Below are 21085 nucleotides of genomic sequence, written 5' to 3'. Positions count from 1 at the left end.
TAAGGATAGAGTTGAGAATGAAGAAAGAAGTAGAGATAAGAGGGTAGAACGGCATTTACAATTTCAAAGGGTGAATACGGAAGATGCAGTGTAACTTAGAATATGTTATTAATATAAAAAGGGAAAAGAAACCAGAAGAACATAAAGATGAGAAGGAGAATAAAACTTTGGCTTTAGGAATAGAAAAAGCAGGGTGGGGGCTGGGGCTGTAGCTCAGTGGTAGAGTGCATGCCTTGCACATGTGGGACACTGGATTCGATCCTCAGCACCACATTAAAAATGAAATAAATGGGATATTGTGTCCAACTACAACTAAAAAAGTATTAAAAAAAGATAAGGTGTTGGGGGAGATACGGGAGATAAGAGTAGTGGCAAAGATGATACACACACACACCCCAAAAAATCAAAATACACTAATCAGAATCCCTAGCCCTCACAATGCTGAGCATGGGAAAATGAGACTTTCAGGGGAAATAAGAAATATGAAAAGAAAAAGAAGGCTAGAAATGAGGAGAGAAACAAATATGAATATGTGTAGGAGTATTTGAATCATTCAGAACACATTCAAATAAAACAAAAACCCTTCACAGACAAAGAAATACTAATGGTCAACAAATATATAAAGAATATATGAAGAAATGTTCAACATCTCTAGCAGTTAGAGAAATTAAAAGTACACTGAGATGCCATCTCACTCCAGTCAGAGCAGCAATTATCAAAAATACAGGCAACAATAATTGTTGGCAAAAATTTGGGGAAAATCGTTCACACTACACTGCAAATTGGTGCAAGCACTGTGGAAAACAGTATGGAGTTTCCTTAGAAAATGTAAAATAGAACCACCATTTTACCCAGCTACCCACTTGTAAGCTTATATCCAAAAGAGTTAAAATCTGAATACTACAGTGATGGATCCACATTAATATTCAAAGCAGCTCAATTCACAATAGCTAAGCTATGGAAGCAACCCTGGTGCCCTTCAACAGATGAACTGATAAAAAAAAATGAGATGTGTTATATATACACAATGGAATAATACTCAGCCATAAAGAAGCATGAAATTATAGCATTTGCCAGTAAATGGATGAAACTGAAGAATATCATGGTAAGTGAAATAAGCCAATCCCAACAAACCAAAGGCTGAATGTTCTCTCTGATATGTGGATGCTAATGCATGAAGGGAAGTATAGAAGTTGATTGGATTAGATAAAGGGGAATGAAGGGAAGGGAGGGGGGCTGGGATTAGGAAAGACAGTAGAACGAATCAGATATAACTTTCCTCTGCTCATATATGAATACGTGACCAATGTAAGTCCATATCGTGTACAACCAAAAGAATGGGATCCAATTGGAATGGGTTGTACTCCACGTATGTATAATATGTCAAAATATTATACATAATTGTCATGTATGTCTGAATGTATCAAGTGAAAAATAAAAAAAAATTAAAAAGGGAGATCAGTGGAGCAGAGGAAGGAAATAGCAGATGATGGAGGAGGACAGGAACGGAAGCAACTGTCGAATGAAATTGACCAAATTATGCTGGAAAAGACATAATTCTGACTTTGACACTCACATTGCCTCCTTCTACTGTGGATCAGAACAGGGACATGCTCTCCTAGGGGCCACACAGGGCATGGGAGCCTGGTGTCCTTGCTTCCTGCCACATCACTGCCACCACCACCAGGCTGTGACCTTTGCAAGACCCTTTACTGCAGTGACCTATATGCTCCCCCTTCAGAGGACATAATTGAGGAAGTAGAATAAGGATGAGAGGTGAGGCCACAGGGCCTGAAATACAGGGAATAAATCCCAGCTCCTCAGAAATGATGGGAAAGGGAGGGATGGGTGTCGGTTTAGGTCACTGCCACAACATGTTTCCAACTGTTCAACAGTCAGGTACAGTGGTCCACAGGCTCGTCTGACAGTCACCAATCACCCTGTCACACAGCCAGGTAGTCAAGCCAGCTGTTGTCACCCCTCTGGATCCCTGGTATGGATGGGTTATGGCAGTTGCTGCCACTCCTGCATCCCTGATAGGACACTTCCCACAACTTTGGGACTATGTCATCTATGAAAAGCTTGTCCCACCACAGTGCCAACTGCTGATTCTACTAGACCCTGATTCAGTCCCTACTGGTGTCTTGGTTTCCCTGAGGACTCTGCTTGACCACTGCAACCTTAAGGGCACTAAGGACATTTGCTAGACCACAAGTGGCATGGTAAGTGTCCAGTACAGCACCAAGCACAATGAATGCACACAGTAGGTGTTCTATAACTGTTTCGTTAGCTGAATTAAGGAAGAAAATGCACGCGTTAAAGGCTCAGTTCTTGGTTGCTTGTAGGTCAAAAATAAAAACTGGGTTTCGAGAAAAATAAATATTAAAGTCCTCATTGGAGACATTCATAATCTATCTGTAGAAAGCGAATAATCCAACTTAGAAACACAAAACACAGAGTGACAAAGAGTTAGCCTAAGTACAAAATGAAGAGATGGAAAAAGGAGCTTTAGGTGTGAGTTGGCATTGTTAGGGAAAGCTTCAGGAAGCAAGGACCTAACAGGTGGCCTGAATCAACTGGAAGGCAGCCAAACCAGGGGTTATTATTGATCCTCTGGTGCTTCTGCCTCCAGGCACAACTGTCACAGCTCAGGGATTCTCCCCCCACCCCCAACTGGAAGCCCATGCGCACTCATCGGCCACTCCCCCTGCCGCCCCATCCCCCGCGTGCCCGTGTACCTGTGGGGCCACACTCACGCGCCCAACCGCCCAACCGCCGCCCCTACCCAGCTTGAGGGCGCCCCCAGGCGGTAGGCCAGCATGGGTGAGCCGCGGCACCCGGCTCCCAACAGCCAGCACCACAGGGACCAACTGTCAGATGGTCCCAGTCGCCGCGCGCCATCCCCACCATCAGTGGGTCCGAATGGCGCCTCCAATAAGCAACTCACCTGCCGCCCTCAGGATGGCCTGGAGCCCGCGCCGCGGCCTGGGAAGCTGGAGGCGACCGAAGTTCTGGGGGCGGCGGCCAACTTCCTGCTGCAGCCGCCGGGAAAAGGGCGGCCTCAGCGCGTCCGCTTTTGCACACCTGCCTGCCGCGGGCTGAGAGCACGGTCAGGCCCGCGGACGCCACGCCAGGGGCAGTCCGGGCACCACTAGAGCGCGACCTGAGTGGCGCCGCTATCCCTCCAGGTACTGCCTCAATCTCTCTCAGCGGGAGCGGGCGATGCGGAGGATCAGGGCAGACAGTAGGCGCCCTGCCAGCGGGATCTGCACCTGCATCTGGGGCCTTGGGTCTGTAGGCAATGCAGTGAGTCGCGTGCAGGCCATCCAGCCAAAGAGAGCACAGGACACAGCACCTATTTCAAGAATATTGAAGCTCTCATAGAGAGACGATTTATACAATAGAAGCAGATGGAGATACAAGGAAGACAAATGATCATGAAACATTGAGAGAACAGCGGGGAGTTGACAGGACTCCACAAGGCAGGAGGAGTGGTAAGATGTTGCCATCAAATTGTACAGTGCATTTATTATGTTTTAACCCATTGGTAAATTCACCATCCCACGTTGATTAGCAGGGCTTTAGCTGGAGAAGCCAAGGCTCTGCTTCTCCTGCACTACTGATCCATGCCTTTACCTTTCTTTGTCCACCATAGATCATGTCCCAGCAGCAACTCTATCTCTGGCTGTTTTTCAGCCACCTCCAACCACTCCAGCCCTGTGTCCATACACTGCTGCCTGAGAAAATCTTCAACCAGACCCATGTACTGACACTTACTCTATCTTCTTTTAGAACATCCTGTGGATTCCGCTGAAGAGCTTCCAAATTAGAGGCATACATTCCTGAAACTCCAAGTGGAAGAAGCTTTGTTCTGATTGCACTGTCTTGTTGGAAGGCCTCCGATTGCACAGAACCCAGTCAGAGACTGGCAACAGAAGGCAGAGCAAGAAGATGCTGTCCACACAGCATGGACTCAGAGGTAGGAGCAATGTCAGAGCCACTCTGTAGCCACCCTGTGTTTATGTCTCTGTTTTGTATGGTTGGATCCCGAAGAGCATCTTTGTTTTCAGCAGTGAATTGGATGACCCACTAGACAGTCACACTGAAGGTAGGACACTATAGAAGCAGGTCTGTATGACAGCTGGAGGACACTGCTGCTTTTGAACCTGGGGATGGAGTCTGAGTGGAAGGATCTTTATATTTTTCATATCTTAATGACCTTGTGTCAAGAGATCTGATGCCATGACTTGGAGTGTGCTGTGTTTGTAACCACGTTTTCTAGCCTTACATGTCAAGTTGACCTTTTTCAGGAGAAGAGCTCATTCTCCCCTTATCACCTAAACATCCTGTGACTTGATGTGACATAGTGAAGAAGAAATCTCATCATCAGACAGAAAGCCAGACAAAACCAGGGTTTTTCTGTGCTCAGAGTGTCCTTCTGAGGTCAATCTCCCAATGACCTTAGGCCTCCCTCTTGGCCTCACCTTTTATAGGATCCACCCCTTCTCAATACTGCCCCCCTGAGGATCCCAATATATGGACCTAGGAGGACAACCACATCCAAACCTCAGAAGGGACTGCTGTGGTGGGTCTCAAACATTCACACCACCCCCAAATCAGCCTGACAGTGCTGTTCTCCTTGTTTGAGTCAGTTTGAGATTGGGAGTGTGACTTAGTTCTGAGGGTTGAGATGAAGGGGAAAGTCTGCTGTGGAAATCTCTGATAAAAGTATAGTCACAGGAGCTGAACCAAAAGTGAAATATGGCAGATTGAGAAAATCTTCACATCCAATCACAACTCCATTAACATGCTAGGAAAAGGAATTTCTTTTTTCTTTCTCTCTTCTTAAAAAAATTCATTTTTTTTAGCTATACATGGCAGTAGAACCTATTTGATGTATTTGTACAAACACGGAATATATTGCATTTTAATCCCAGTCTTGTGGATGTACATGATGCCGAGATTCACTGTGGTATATTCACATATGTGCAAGGAAAGTTATGTCAGATTCATTCCACTGTATTTCCTATTCCTATCCCCTCTCCCTGCCTTTCATTCTCCTTTGTCTAATCCACAGAACTTTCATGGCCCACCCACACCTACCCATTGTGTGTTAGCCTGCACATGTTAGAATATTCAACCTCTGGTTTTTTTGGGATTGGCTTATTTCAGTTAGTATAGTTGATATATAGAAACTATAGATCTGGATAGTCTCCAGATCCATTCATTTACCAGCAAATGTTATAAAGTCATTCTTCTTTGTGCTGAGTAATATTCCATTGTGTATATATAACACATTTTCTTTATCCATTCATCTGTTGATGGGTACCTAGGTTGGTTCCATAGCTTAGCTATTGTGAATTGAGCTTCTGTGAACATTGATGTGGCTATGTCACTGTAGTAGACTGATTTTATCCTTTGGATATATACTAAGGAGTAGGATAACTGGGTCAAATGGTGTTTCCATTCCTAGTTTTTAAAGGAATCTTCAATTGGTCCAGTGTAGTTGCATCAATTTGCAGTACCATTCATTGTCACTTGTATTCAACACACACACACACACACACACACACACACACACATATCTGGGAAATATATATGGAGGAGGAGGAATGGGAGGAGGAGGAAGAGGAAATGGAGAAGGAGGAGGAGGAGGTAGATGAGGAGGAGGAGGGGGAGGAGGAAGAGGAGGAAAAGAAGAAGGAACGGGAGCAGGAGAGGTAGGAGGAACAGGAAGAAGAGGAAAAGAAGGAGGGGGAGGAGGAGGAGGAGGAAAAGAAGAAGGAAGGGGAAGAGGTGGTTGTGGTGGAGGAGGGGGAGGAGGAGGGGGAGGAGGAGGAGGAGGAGGAGGGGGTGGAACAGGAGGAGGAGGAAAAAGTGAAGGAAGAGGAGAAGGAAGAGGAGGAGGAAAAGAAGAAGGAAGGGGAGGAGGTGGTTGTGGTGGAGGAGGAGGAGGAGGAGAAGGTGGAGGGGGAGGTGGAGGAGGAGGAAGATCAAAAGGAGGAGGAGGATCAATACACATGGGGGTTGGGGATTCCGTTCTGGAAGAGGTAGGATTGGAGGGGAAAAGGACCTGGGTAAGAGGTGTGGGAAGGTGAAACACATTAGGGGTAACTGCAACATGGGGACTGGGGCTGAAGGGAGAAGGAGGTTTCCTGGGAAGAGGCAGAGGAATATTAGCTGAGGGGGAAGGTGGAAGGATGGATAGGTTCAGGGGCCCAGCAGGCTGGACTTCCACCTGCCTGCTGGCAAGGATGGTTGCTATGGGGGAGGGGTCAGTGGGTGCGGGGAGGGGGCCTGCATTCCAGGTAGGGCCTGCAGGTGGGGAGGATGAATGGACAGTGGTGGTGCAGTCCTCCAGAGCCTCTCTTCCGCCCTGGGCGACCTCTGCCTCAGGCTCCACGTGGTTACTTCTGGCACTCTGAACCCTCCTCAGGGTGCCTTTTGTACATAAAAGTGGCCGCTTTGCAGGTGGGGGCAGCCCATCCTGATGCCAGGAAATCAGTGATGGCAGGGCCACTGGCATGAGCTGTTTTCTTTTATTTGGCCTCCTGGAAGCAGCAGTTAGTGAGGGCCAACTCTGGGATAGAACACAGGTCGGCTTTAGGCCCTGCTCTCCCTGGATGGCATCTTGGGAGGCTGGAGAGACAGGCAGATCCAGTTCACCTACATGCTCCTGGGCCCACTTGTGGAGCATTGAGTGGCCCTCGGCTTGAAGCAGGAGGAGCACTCCCTGAGCAGGGCCCTGGGAGCTGCAGGTGGCGGGGCTCCCATATGACAGCTTCTTGAGAGACACCTGGGCCCTCTCTGGAAGGATGTTTCCCTCTGGGGGCCAAGAACTGGACTCCAGGGCACTGAGGTCTCCCCGAGTGTCCTCCTCCTCCTCCTTCTCCACCTTCTCCTCCACCTTCTCCTCCTCCTCCTCCTCCTCCTCCTCCTTCTCCTCTTCCTCCTCGTCCTTCTCCTCCTCCAGCTTTTCTTCTTTCTCCTCCTTCAGCTTCTCCTCCTCCCCCTCCTCCTCCTTCTCCTCCTCCCCCTCCTCCTCCTTCTCCTGCTCCTCCTCCTCTAGGTGGATCTTGCCTTTTTCTGGCTGTTCCTGGGCCCTGAGCTCAGCTTCCTTAGATGCACCAACAGGGCAGCGAGCAGGTGTCATGGGCCCCTCAGCTTGCTGGATGAGCTGAGGAACTGAAGGCAGGAGGAGTGGCCTGCGGCCAGGAGGGGGTACCCTTACTGCTGTCAAGGGTCCCAACATGCGCCAGTTCTTCCGGGATAGCACTGGGTTTTTGCGGAGGGACCCCCAGGACACGGGCAGCAGGATCCGCCGAGAGAGGAGCGGGCCTCTGTCCCTGCCAGCAGCAGGAGGCCCCCGAGGTCCGTGATCCTGGGGGAAACGCCTGCTGGCAGGGCTGAGGGGAGAGGCAGGTGCAGCGGGGTGGTCCCTGTGAGGAGAGGGAGCCTCCCGGGCCAGGCGGAGGGGAGTGTGATGGCCCAAGAGGGCGCTGCGGCGCAGCCTGCGACCGCACTTGGTCAAAAGACTGCCCATGGAGGGCACCTGGGGCTCGTCACTAGGCAGAAGTCCCACACCAGTCCAACGCTAGTCAGCACAGAGCAGCTGGGCTGAGAAGCCAGCTCCTCCTTCGACCAAAGGCTGAACTGGAGTTCAGCCCTTGTGACGTGTGGCTGGAACGCTTGACGCAGAAAGGACTTGAGCCAAGACGGTTGGTCAAAGGAAGGCTCCTGGGTGAAGAGACCCCCACCCCCACTTGGTCTGAGCTTAGGCTCCTCTGACTCTGCACTGCTTCTTCTCCCACACCCACCACACAGTTATTCTCACCCTCCAGAGGGTCATTCTGAGGCTGCTTTCCTTTGGGTTACTTAGGCAGTCATTCTACTTGGCTCCAAAAATATCTCCACGGTTCTACTGGACAGGACTGTAGCCATCCAGAGTCAAACCACCACCCGTTGCCTTCAGATAACTACAGCTATCGTTCCCACCATACTATCAATTTAGAAAACCATAACAGTTGTCCCTGGAACTGTCCCACAGGATCCTTGAGCCAGTAATGGTGCCTGACTCTGATATTACTGTTTACTGAGGAAAACTGTTTTCACTCATCAGCAAACATCCTCGGAGCTCAAGATCCGCCCAGACCTCCCAGGATGACAGGAGGCGGCAGAGGGTAGTCAAAGGTAGCTCCTGCCTCAGGCTGAGCCCTGCTGGGGCTCGTGATGGGTCCAGGAATGACTCCGCCCCCTGTCAGTGGCCCACCAGAGCTCAGGATCAGCTCTGCACTGACTCCGCCTACTTTACCTGAGCTCAGGCTCCTACCTGATCAGCCTAGGTCCTGCTGTGCAGAAGCCTGGGCAAGGGTAAGCACAGTTCCATCCCACCACCAGGGGACCCCCGTGCAGATCAGGCCCAGGCCTGATCCGCCCTGCTGAACTACAGGCCAGCTTGGGCAGAGGGTAGTCACAGGGCCATCCCGCCTCAGGCGGGAGTTCCCTGCTGGAACTCCGCCTCAGCCCAGGAATGACTCCGCCCACTGTCAGTGGCCCGCCAGAGCTCAGGCTCCGCCCTGCACTGACTCCGCCTACTGGAAGACACCTGCTAGAGTTCAGCCCCAGCCCAGGTCAGCCTCTCTGTCAGGCATGGGAGCCTGGCCCAAGGTAGGCCTGGCTCCATCCTGCCACAGGCTGACCCCCAACAGAGCTCAGGCCAGACCCACGACCACCTCTGCCCACAGGGAATACCTTCCGGAGCTCAGGCTCCTGCCAGATCAGCCAAGCCAGCTGCTCAGGAGCCTGGGCAAGGGTAAGCCAAGTTCCATCCGGCCACCTGCAGACCCTTGCGCAGGTCAGGCCCAGGCCTGATCCGCCCAGCTGAACTGCAGGGAGCTCCTTCTCAGGGTAAGCCCGGGTCCATCCCACCACTGGCTGACCTCTTCTGTAGCTCACCGATCTGCCCTGATCAGCCTCTTCCACCTGCGCGGGAGTTCTAGAGGGACCTTGATCCATGCAGCCACCTGCTGACCCCTGCCAGAGCTGAGACTCCAGCCAGATTCACTTTGCCAGAATTGCAAGGGAGCCTGGGCACAGGGTAGGTCAGAGTTCATCCTGCCCCCGCCAGATTGCCGCTGTAGCTTCCGCTTGGCTCAGGAAGGCCTCGCCGACCTGCCTGGCAAGCATGCCCAGGGTACACCACCTTCCATCCAGCCACCGGCCGACCCCTGCTGCAACTGAAGCTCTGCCCAAGAGCCGGGCCCCAGGGAAGGCCCAGGTTCTACCTGCCACCTGCTGAAATCTGTAGGTCCATTTTACCAAATTCTTAACAATGACCAATTCTCCCATTCACATTGGATGGAGACTAGGGATCTGTACAAGAAAACAGAAATGTTTAGAAAGAAGGGTTCTTCAATCCTTTGTCATGTTAGAAAGGCAGTTAGACCAAGACAAGATGATTCTGGCAGAAGGAAGTTAATCGCCATATTTTCTTGATATACAATGCACCATTTGGGAGGATCCACAAATTCAATGTCGTGATCTTTCTTTCTTTTTCGGTTTTTCTTTCTTTGTTCTCTTCTTCTGCTGCTCTTCCTTCCTTTCTCAAAAAGTTTAAAGTTTTAAATAAAGGATGCTTCTTAAAATCGGAAGTCTCTTTAAATCTAAGACATAGAGCATTCTTTTCACAGTGAGTTGCTTTTTTTTTTCTTTCTGTTTTTTCTCAGTATGGACATCGAACCCAGGACCTTGCTTATCCCAGGCAAGTGCTCTACCACTAAGCTATATCCTTAGTCCTGACACTAAAATTTTTTAAGAATAATGACCGGGCTGGGGATGTGGCTCAAGCGGTAGCGTGTTCGCCTCGCATGCGTGTGGCCCAGGTTCGATCCTCAGCACCACATACAAACAGAGATGTTGTGTCCGCCGAAAACTAAAAAATAAATATTTAAAAAAAATTCTTTCTTTCTCACTCTCTCTCTCTCTCTCACTCTCTCTTAAAAAAAAAAAAAGAATAATGACCAATTATGTTATAGAAAGTTCTGCAACTTCTTTTCTGTTTCCTCCTAATAGATTCAAAATTTGGGGGTAGGTATGCTGGAAATTGAACCCAGGGCTCTGTGCATGCAAGGCAAGCACTCTACCACTGAGCTACCTCTATCTCCAACCCCTTAACTTCAAGTATTTCATCCCTAGTCAGAATACTATAAAAGTAATATTTTATCTTTCTCAGGGTATCATCTCTGAGGTATGGGAGTTCCATTTGCCCTTCATTGATAACGTTATTTCTTTAAAAATTGTGATAAACACATACTATACAATTTATGCATTTAGAGTGTACAACTCAATGATTTTTTACAAAATTCACAGAGTTGGGCAACTATCATCACAATAAAACTTTTGAATATTTTCATCCCCTCCCCCCAAAACATACCCATTAGTATTTACTCCTCATCCACCTATAGCCATCCCCCTGCTTTAACCACCAACCCTTAACAACCGCCAATCTGCTTTGTCTCCATAGATTTACCTATTCTAGATATTTCATATAAATTGAGTCATACAATATGTAGTCTTTTATGACTGGCTTCTTTCATTTAGCATAATGTTTTCAAGGTTCATTTGTGTTGTAACATGTAATTTCTTTTTACAGCTGAATAATAGGCCATTCTATGGATATGCCAAACTCTATTTATTTATTTATCATTGATGGAAATTTATGTTGTTTCAGTTTTGAGCCATTATTAATAATGCTTCTATGGACATTCATCTACAAGTTTTTATGTGGACATGTTTTCATTTCTCTTGGGTATATACTCAGGAATGAAATTCTTTCTATCAGTATTTGATCACATAGCCCTATGTTTAAATTTTTGAGAAACCGACAAACTTTTTCAAAGTGTCTACACCATTTTACATTTCCAACAATAATGTATGAGGGTTGTAATTTCTCCATGACATCACTGACATTTGTCCATCCTTTTATTAGAGACATCCTAGTAAGTTATAAATCAGACTCTTACTGTAGTTTGGATTTCCTAAATGAGCAATGTTGGTGAGCCTCTTTCCATGTGCTTATGTATGTATGATTTGTATATCTTCTTTAGAAAAAAAAAAAGCTATTTGAATCCTTTGCCCAGTTTAAATTGACATATATATTCTTTTAATTAGGATTTAATCTCAGTGGTAGAGAAGGTTGTGTGTGTGTGTATATATATATATATATATATATATATATATATATATATATATATACACACACACATATATATGCACATATATGTACAAAAAAAGTTTCATTGTTAACCTCTTACAGTTAGGCCTTTGAACCATTGTGTTATTTGCATGTGCATGTGTTTAGAGTAAAAATAATAAGAAGAATATAACTTCATTCTTTTGCATGTGGGTGTTTAGTTTTCTACCACAATTTGTTGAAAGACTATTCTTTCTCCCTTATATTGTTTTGGAACTCTTGTTCAAAACCAATTGACTATAAAAGTAAGAATTTATTTCTGGCCTTTCAGTTCTATTTCATGAATCTATATGTTTACATGTATTTCCAGTATTGCACCATCTTGTTTACTGAGGCTTTGTAATATATTTTGTTGTTGGAAATTGCTGAGTTTTCTGAATTTGGTCTTTTTTGAGATTGTTCTGTTTCTTCTGGGTCCCTTGAGGTCTGTGTGAATTTTAAGGTTAGTTTGCCAATTTCTGCAAAAAAAGTAGTTGGAATTTTGATAGGGATTGAATTGAGTCTGCAGACCCATTTGGGGAGTATTACCATCTTGAAATCTTTTCATCTGTGAGCATGGGAGTCTTCATTTACTGAGTCCTAACATGTTTCTTTCAGTAATCTGTTACAGATTTCAGTGTACAAATCTTGCACTTTTTTTGTTAAATTTATACTCAAGTGTTTTATTCTTTTTTATGCCATGATAATGGAATTGATTTCCTAATTTCATTTTTGGAATGTTCATTACTAATGCAAAAAATGCAATTGATTTTGCACATCGATCTTATATCCAGCAAACTTGCTTATTACCTCTAATGGTTTCTAATGGATTTCTTAGGATTTTCTACACACAAGATCTTGTCATCCATAAGTACACAGGTTTTTGGGTTTTTTGGTTTTTTTTTTTTTTTTTTTTTTACTTCTTTTCCAACTGGGTTGACTTTTGTTTCTTTGTCCTGCCTAATTGCCTTGGCTAGAAACTTTGTTACAGTGTTAAAAAGAAGTAGTGAGAACAGACATCTTTGTCTTATTCCTAATCTCAGAGGAAAACATTCAGTCTTTCACCACTAAGTATTACAACTGTGGGGTTTTATCAACCCTCTTTAGCAGGTTGAAGAAATTCCTTTCTATTCTTATTTTGTTTAACATTTTCATCATGAAAAGACATCATATTTGCCAAATGCTTTGTTGGCATCTATGGGGATTAATCAAATTAATTTTGCCCTTAATTTGTAATATTACACTAATTGGTTTTCAGATCTTAAACCAACCTGGCATTCCAAGAATAATGTCCATTTTGTAATAGTGTATGATCCTTTTTATATGTTGCTTAGTCAGTTTGCTAATATTTTGATGAGAATTTTTATATCTATATTCATAAGGGCTATTGGTTAGTAGGGATTTTTTTGTAGTTTTTGTGATTTTGTTTGTTTGCTTGCTTATTTGTTTTCCTTGTGGTATCTTTGAATGAATTGAGAAGTATAACCTACTCTTCTATTTTTCAGAAAAGCTTATGAAGGGTTAGTATAATTCTTTAATTCTTTAAGCATTTGTCAAAATTTACCAAATGAAGTAATCTGGACCTGAGCTTTTCTTTGTGTGAGATTTTTAAATTACTAATTCAGTCTCCTCAGGCATTACAGTCCTGTTCAGACTTTCTAATTTTGTGAGGGGAGGGTCATTTTGAGTACTTTGCATCATACTAGTAATTTGTCCTTTTCATCTGAGTTACTTAATCTGTTGACATGCAGTTGTTCATAGTGTTTTCTTTTCATCCTTCCCACCCACCCCAACCTAAATTAGAGTGGTTTCCTCTTTTTCAGTCTTGATTTTATAGTTTTGAGTCTTCAATTTTGTTTTCATCCCTCAGTCTAGCTAAAGATTTATCAGTTTTTCTAGTTGTGCGTGTGTGTGTATGTGTGTGTATGTGTCTGTGTGTATGTGAAAGAGAGGAAGAGTGTGTGTATGTGTTGTTGTTGTTGTTGTTGTTGTTCTTTTTGTTTTTGAAGTGCTAGGGATTGAACTCCAGGGCCTCTTGTATGCTAGGCAAGTGCTCTATGACTGAGCTACATCCCCAAGCCCTTTTTTTCCCCTAGTTCTTAAGGTAGAAAATTAAGTTGTTGATTTAAGATCTTTCTTTAATAAAAAATATAGATGTTTAGTTGGTGAAGTTAACATTGGTCACCTGATCAACTTGTTCTCTGGTTTCATGACCATAGAGTTATTATGTTTCTAGGTACTCCGGGATTGAAACCCTCAGGCACACATTCCTTCCCTCCAGAGGTATAATGTTATTAGGATATTTCAGCTGTATTGAGCCGGGCTAGCTGAAGGCCTCCGTCAGGAAAAGATTCTGAGTGTCCCCAGGCAGTCACTTAGAAAAGGAATCTGAATCCAAACCTAGACTAGATGACCAGGGTGGCAGTGTAACCAGGGGCACTGTCATGCAGGGGAGGTTAGACATACCTCTGACCCAGCCATCCAACCCTTGTGGGTAAGTGTGAGGAACTAAGGCAGAATGTTTGAATATGAACTAAAGATCCTCAGGTAGGGAGTGAGTTTTTCAATCATGGAAATGGGGATTATTTCCATGACATTGTCTCCTATAAGTTAGATTACTTTGAATATTGAAAAGATATGGTTTTATATATGCTTTGAACCGAGGAAGCTAGTTATTCCAATGGCACTATTTTGTGTTTTGTTTAAATTATGACTACCTTTATGGATTACTTTTTTTTGTTGTTGTTGTTGAGAATTGAACTCAGGGCCTTGACCATGCTAGCATGCTAAGCACACAATCTACCCCTGAGCTGTACCCCCTTCCCCTCAGTGATTCACTTCTGTGCCATGTGGCACACCCAGAGAGAGATTAATTTCTGAAGGTAAGATAGAATTCTGAAGAGAATTTTGCTTATTTTGTTTTATAGATGTTTGTAATCAGGACTGCCTGGTTTGGCTCTCCATACCTAACAGTACCTGAAAGAAGGATTTTAACTTTGTGAAATCAAAGGATTATTTGATGAATCAAATAATCAAATATTTGATAGTCTCCAGATCCATTCATATACCAGCAAATGTTATAAAGTCATTCTTCTTTGTGCTGAGTAATATTCCATTGTGTATATATAACACATTTTCTTTATCCATTCATCTGTTGATGGGTACCTAGGTTGGTTCCATAGCTTAGCTATTGTGAATTGAGCTTCTGTGAACATTGATGTGGCTATGTCACTGTAGTAGACTGATTTTATCCTGTGGATATATACTAAGGAGTGGGATAACTGGGTCAAATGGTTTTTCCATTCCTAGTTTTTAAAGGAATCTTCAATTGGTCCAGTGTAGTTGTATCAATTTGCAGTCCCATTTATTGTCACTTGTATTCATACACACACACACACACACACACATCTGGGAAATATATATATATATATATATATATATATATATATATGGTATAAAACATATCTGAGTATATTGATACGTAACTTTATCTGCTCCCAAATTTTAAAATGTATTTATCTTGTTTGTATCCACTCACTTCTAGAAATGTACCTGGGATAATGGGTGAGCTAAGATTTGCATGAACTTGTTATGAATTGTGCATCAGAAAGCAAGCTGAGGTGGTACTCAGAGGACTACACAGTTTGCCAAGAAAACTAGGAAAAATGAAAGCATCTGATAAGCTGAGGAACCTTTTAGGTTATTGTGTAACCAATATGGTCCTAAATTTGCAAACTAAGCTAAAAGAGTTAAACTAATAGTGCCTTAACCACATTCATATTAATGTAAAATTGCAAAAAACCCAGCAGTGTTATGAGCGAAATCACATAATGCAAGGAGGAAAGGCATAGGAACTCACATCACACTGCATTTTAAATGTCCCCTCTCTTCTCTTGAATGCAGTGAGGAAAATATTTCACATTGTCCAAGAGAGATGTCTAGGGAGAGCTGAGATTCATTTTACGTAGTTTCTTGTTTATAAAAAGAAATGAAGTGGAGTAATAATATAATCTTTACATAATAAAATCTCAGGGCATCCTATTTTTTGAATAATGCATCTCCTCATCTTTTTTTTTTTTCTCTCTTTCATTAGAGTTAATCACACAAAAAGCTTTTGGGCTGCTGCTGCTAATTTAAATCTAGTGATGACAAGTTTTTTTTTATTGTTGTTGTTTTGTTTTTTGTTAGCCTTCTATGTGCCTCTATTAGGAGCTATACAGTAGAGGAATGCAAGACTCATTGCAAAACAAGTTATTTGTGATTCACATGTATGAACAATATTTAGTAACATGCTAGTTATCATTAGTATCTTTCAATAGCACTAAGAATGAGGCACATTTAAATCTTGCTCACAGCCTTACAGCAAGGAGACCCATTTATATTCTGGACCTTAACTTCAGTCGTAGTAGAACTCTAACCAACACACTTAGGGACCTCCAATCAGGAAGGTGCCTCCTTGCATTTTCTAGTTTTCCTTAAACAGAGTTACCAAAAGAAGGGGCCTCCATGATATCCTTTCCTGCTGTTGAACACAAGTTGCAATGCAGAGGATATTCCGTGTGTTTGGTTGTCAACCTGAACATGTCCTAGTTATTGTGCCTTGTCTTAGTTTGACGTATCATTTTCTCTGCTGCTGCCTTCCCTTCAGGCTCTCTCGCCCATGATGACAAAGACACAGGCAACCCCTACTCTTCATAATGCCACATCACATCAACAACACTTAGCAGAATGCCTTGCACAGAGCAGCAACACACTAAACAGATCATACACATATGAATAAATGAAGAGGATTAAAAATTCCTAGTAAAAACACCAGGCTGTAAATCTTGTTGTCTGGTGTAAACCTTCATGGCTTAATGATCTACTTCCAGATCCAAAGAGAAGGAATATGAATGAAGGTATCTTAAAAGGGGCTATTAGGCAGCACATCGTGTCTTTTTATCTTTCAAGTCAGCTTAATTCCCTGGGTTTAGATTGAAACATTATTCATGATACTCCTAAATTCAACCAGAATCTACAGGATAATTGGAGCTTTAAACTATTTTTTCCTCTTCTTCAATCAGAAATTATATTATTATCTGTCAAACATACTTCCTTCCTCCTACCCAAACATGCAAATTGTATGCAGAGTCTGAAGACAGTCAATCAAGGCAAGGGTTGTAGAGGGAAAGGTGGTATTGTTGGCAAGTTATATTATGAAGAATGAGAGGCACGGTGGGAAAGTTTTATGCCTATGGTTCTTAAAGAAGTATTCATTTTCAGTATGTCATTCACTAGTTAACTCTGATCAAAGAAAAATATATCCCCCCCCCAAATCCACCTGCTACTCTGACAGCCTTTTATTTAATATGACAACAGAACCACTTGTCTGAGTTTCCTGTTTTATATTTTGCATAATATAAATCATTTCTAGCATGTGCCCTATGACAATTTGGGATGGATGGCATTAGAGCAATCTGATTTCTATGTGTTGCTCTCTTTATCCCCAGGCATATTTTGCATTTATATCCTGCAAATAACAGGAGATATGTTTCAACTCCCCACATTTATTTTTCACCAAACACATTCATAGACTCTTGTTCAGTGCTCCTTGTCAAGAACTTTGAAAATTCCCCTTTCACAGAATAGGTGTGTGGGAATCTTTCACAGAGCTATCAGGGTTCTTAGTTTTCATCTTGGGTCTTTGTTAAGTCAGAGGGGGAGGAAAAGAAAGCTCTTTGGGTTCGTTATCATTTAATCTCCTCACTTTCTTTAATGAACATAAAATAAACATAGCTGATGAGTGGGTTGGTCTTGGCATTCCTGCGATATGTGTAGAAGATACATGTGTACATACACACACACACACATACACACACACACAAATACACATTATAAAATGACAAAGGGAAGAGAAAGGAGGAGTACTTGCCAACCTATTCAATTCATAACTACTGAGACAATGCCAATCATGAGCTAGGAAGAGGACATAAGGTGAAAGCAGAATGATTCAATGCATGACTTTGTATGAGTTATGATGTGTGTATCTTGTTCTTTGAGAGGGTAGGGGATGTGTCTTTTACATTTCTTCATCCAGAACACACCCTTGTAACTTATGAAACCTTACAGGGAGCGTACTTGGTAAATATGGTTGACTGATTCACTCTACATTGAGTCATCCAAAGAAGAGTGACATCATATGCATCATTTATACACTGATGCTCACACATATTTCAACCAAGATCCTTTCATGTCCTAACACGCTAACCAAGAAAGGTATGAAGGATTGGAATTTTATCCAAATATAATCATTAGGGTGGCATTAGAGGGTTATTTAAAAGAAGTAAAACAGATTTTGAAATGACCTTTAAAGAAAGTAATTAATTTGGGAGAGAATGAACAAGTCAACATTCATCAACTTAAGGAAAAGTTGAGTTTCAAGTTAGTAAACTGTTAGAGAATTCAGATAGCTAGAACAATAATATTGGACTAGTCCTATTACAGATTTTATTGTATGAGATAAAATTTTAGTTAGCTTTACTTTAGAGAGAAACCTGCCACAGCCTTGAATCTGTGCTAAACTAAGGATGCTTGCAGATCCAATGGCCCCATCCCTCTCAGCCAGACACCCTGTGACTCAGCACACTACCCAATTCTCATTGCTTAGGACTCAGGGGACAAAGTGAAATTCTGCCACCCACTTAAGTCCCAGGCTGCAACTCCAAACTCTAATCCACAGTTAGGACGTCATTTTAAAAGTGAGCCGAGCTGCGCACCTTATGTGTCCTGCAAAACATCAAGAAAATCTCCACTCTTCCAACCCAAAGAAAGAAAGAAAATACTTGGAACTTAATTGTGCTTACAACACAGCCCAGTAACTGAAGTGGTAATTCAAAGGAGCAGATTTGCAATGACTATTCATCATTGCTCATCATGAAGGAACACGCTTAGCAAGGTCTATGAACACTGAGTGTGTTTATTAGGTCATTTACTGATGAAATGAGACTGTCATTGCATTAAATTACCTACTTGCATATAAGCCATGCAAAGCTATAAACATGGTACTTGTTGTGGTCATGCCAAAGAATGATTTTGGGGCTACCTGATCATGCCCTAGGTAACATATTTCAAAGGGACTTAAACCCAGGGGACTACCTAGACACTTTCAGCTAATATGGCTACCAACTCTAACAGGCATTTAAAACTTTCTGAGATAACAACCACAAAGCCTAATCTTAGCCTTGGTCCTGGTGTGCTGTGTAAATCAAATAGACCGGTAGAGTGGTGGCATTTCTGTTCTGACAAAGGGATGATAAACATCATAAAATGACTTTGACAGGATATAATTATATGATGTATTTAAACAAACTCTGGAAAGTACACAGGCACACACTTACCACCCACCTGTATTTGGCATTACTAAGTGCCCTCCTAAATGGCCAAAGACACCAGTTGTCCACAGTTCTGTCCTTGTGGGGAGTGATGCCAGATTTTGGATGTATGGCGTTTCATTTTGGGGATGCATTGTACTAAAGCTGCGATTGTTTCCATGGGGAAATGTCCCAGAGTGATTCTTGCCATGGCACTCGGCTCTCTCAGACACTCCCAGAGAAACCATGATTGAGCTCTGCACTTTGACTTTGATGTCTGACAAAGGGTTGAAGAGGGAGGACTCTGTCATGAGTTCCTTGTCCAGCGGGTCCTGTAGACAGATGGGACCACTGTGTGTTCGGCTCACTGTCAGGTCTGGTTGCATGGCAGAATTCAGGAGCAGGGAGTTACCTGGTTAAAAAATATATATATACTGATCTGTCACTCAGAAACTACGATACCTCCATTACCCTTTTACAGCTGCCTTCTCTAACGCAGGCCCACCCTGAGAAAGCAGAGTGGCCACAACAGGTTGGTTCTTAGTGACCAACACCTTGAAAGTCTGGCCCTCCTTCCAGTCCATTCTTTCAATGCTGCCAGACTAAATCCTTCACCTTTGGAGATCTTTATATGCTTGATTTGGAAAACAAATATTTCTGGCACTCTGGCAAGTAGCTCAGGTATTGTTGTTCATGTGATTTTAACTGGCAAAGAAGCGCTAAAACAAATAGATGTTTTGCCATCCAGTTCGGAGCAAAAATACCATCTGTTCATTTTAAATGGCAAGAGATGACACAGCTTGGTGACTAGGTAGTGCCGTTTATAATGAAGCTGCCTGGTTTCAGCACATTGTTCGTGGAATTCTGGGCACTTTCTGGATCTGCAGGAGGACATGATGTGTCCTCAGAGCAAATGGTTCAGGGGACCTCATGAATCACTTCATGTCTCAGTAGCCAATTCACTTGAACATTGCATATATCACTGAGAGGAAAACAATACTCCATATGGGGACAAAAAGCAACTCAGATTCTATGTGGGGAGCAGCTCAGGACAGTCTCCTTTCTGTCTGAAAACAAATGGAAAAAAAAAAAAAAACTTTACAAAAGCATGAGAAATTGGACTTTGTCATCTGTTGGGGAGCACCAATTTTTTCTGAGCCAAATATTAAAAAGAAATGCTGTGATATTTTTTTGTGATGAAGAAATCTCATTTATTAGTAAATAACAAAATAACCATCAGTCCAAAACCTCCCACCCATATCAGTCCGTCAATGTGACAGCTCAAATTGAAACCCAAACCACATTAAAAAATTTTGTTTGGAGCCTGACAGAAATGTTTAAAGTATGGTATTTTTGAAAATGTTGCAATTCTAGGCCATATTTTTTTAGCCTCTATTGTTTTTCCATTTTCATAATTTGTAACAATGCCAGCAGGAAATCTATAACCCTGACTTTTACCACCTCTTATTCGGATCCTCTAAGATTGCAAAATCAAAGAGAAAACATACAAATGAGATGAAATAATGCTGCAAGATCTAATGTCTCCTTGTGGTGTATTTCTTCCAAGCTTGGAGCTACTGTGCCAAGACAAAGGCCAATCAAGTCTCTGTGTTTTGTAACAGAACCACATTGAGTTCTATAGCTCAGGAACCAAGTTCTTGTTTATGGTCTCCCCAAGCAAGAAGTGGGACTGCAGAATGATCCCATGTCTGAAAAGAGTTGGGAACTGATGTTTCCATGGAGACTTCAAGAATTATATGTCCAAGTCTACCAAGCCCTCACCTACTGAAACTTAAGTTTTGGTTATTCTTAAAAGACTCTCTGAGCTAATGTGAAGCAAAGAAATGAAAAATATTTCCTAGAATTAGGTAGCACAGATGTGGAGAATGCTTGACAATAAAAGTACGTACAGGGCAGGGGATGTAGCTCAGTGACAGAGTGCTTGCCTAGCATGCACGAGGTCTTGGCTTCCATCCCCAGCCCTGGAAAAAAAAAAAAAAAAAAAAGCTTATGACACAGTCCAGAGTTGAAGAATGGGCACAGTTGAAGAATGAAGTTGGGGTGGGCAGGGGTGAGTGATTGGCCCTGATCAGACTTCAATCTACTCTTTGAAAATCTATTTTCAAGTTCTTGGTCTACTATAAGCATAACATTCTATTTTATAGGGCTGGGAACTGAAACCTAGGCCTTGTGCAAGGCAGGCAGGTGCTCTACCACTGAGCTGCACCCCAGGGCGTTAACAGCCTCATTGTTTCCCTTTCTGCAGCACCAGATATATTGTTGAAGAACAGATATGCCTAAGACACTGCAGGTGAAAAACCACATACTATGCATATGAGGTGTATCATCACAAGGAATATAGAAATAGTAGCAGCTACCAAAGGATTCTTTTCTATATCATTAGTTTCGTGAGATCCTTGATCAAAAGGAAACAAGGTGGTCAGACAATTTGGCAAGGTAATGTATTCATTTAGAGAATGACAATACAAAATTCCCTTTCCTCCCC

General features: G+C 43.1%; 1 long non-coding RNA gene across 1 annotated transcript in view; it reads left to right on the top strand.

The window, feature by feature from the left end:
- Positions 1 to 2949: 2949 nt before the first annotated feature.
- Positions 2950 to 21085, top strand: part of LOC139705253 (uncharacterized) — a 140867-nt gene continuing 122731 nt past the window's right edge. Inside the window, exons 1-2 of the long non-coding RNA XR_011707156.1 lie at positions 2950 to 3494; positions 3793 to 3979. This is a non-coding gene — a long non-coding RNA (uncharacterized lncRNA). The remainder of the gene's footprint in view (positions 3495 to 3792; positions 3980 to 21085) is intronic.

This window comes from Marmota flaviventris, chromosome 3 (assembly GCF_047511675.1).
Source record: "Marmota flaviventris isolate mMarFla1 chromosome 3, mMarFla1.hap1, whole genome shotgun sequence".
Classification (NCBI taxonomy): domain Eukaryota; kingdom Metazoa; phylum Chordata; class Mammalia; order Rodentia; family Sciuridae; genus Marmota; species Marmota flaviventris.
This window is presented reverse-complemented; position numbering and strand designations above follow the sequence as displayed.